This window comes from Pituophis catenifer, unplaced genomic scaffold (genome assembly GCF_029215685.1).
Source record: "Pituophis catenifer annectens isolate HBS135680 unplaced genomic scaffold, rPitCat1.0.hap2 SCAF_1, whole genome shotgun sequence".
Taxonomy (NCBI): Eukaryota; Metazoa; Chordata; class Lepidosauria; order Squamata; family Colubridae; genus Pituophis; species Pituophis catenifer.
In genome coordinates this window covers 144,490,022-144,490,667 of record NW_027256881.1, presented here as the reverse complement: position 1 = coordinate 144,490,667, position 646 = coordinate 144,490,022, and positions in this window count along the sequence as shown.

Genomic DNA, 646 nt, shown 5'->3' with positions numbered 1-646 from the left:
ACGCTGTCGTTTTCAGCCCCGGCTCCGCAAGACTCTTCGGCAAACGCATACCCCTCTCACCTGCCCTCTGAGCTGTCCATCAGGATGTCCAGCCAATGAAAAAGATGGGAGGGGGGGTGTTCTCGGCTCTCTTAGCCAATCCCCCTACTCCATGGCAGAAGAAAGGCCGGGCTCTCGGAGAGGGAGGGGAGGGAAGCCCCCGGCTTTGCTTCATTGGGCTTGCTCGGCGGCAGCTTGGAGTAAGGGGGTGGGTGCGAGCGGCTAAAAGCACAGCTGAATGGGCAATCTGCTTCCTGCTGGATAGCGGCGATTGCTCCTTTGACGGCGGGATGCTTGCGGGCAGAGCTATTCTCGGGGCCAGCTTTGGTGTGTGTGTGTGCGTGTGTTTTTTTTTTAACGCACGGAGATTGCATCAATGCGCTGTGCTGAATTCATCCTTGATAGGTGTTGAATGCATCCAGGGGTCAGCGTCAGTGGTATCTAACCACCTACGCAGACAGGCCTAGCCACTTGATAAGTATCTATAGCGACCTCCGCTCCCCAAGGCTGCAACTGCTGCTCTTGACCTTATGATAAGACTAAAAGTATTCTGATTCCCCCCCCCCCCCCCCCCGCAGCACAACTGCGTCCATGTTCACTGGAATCA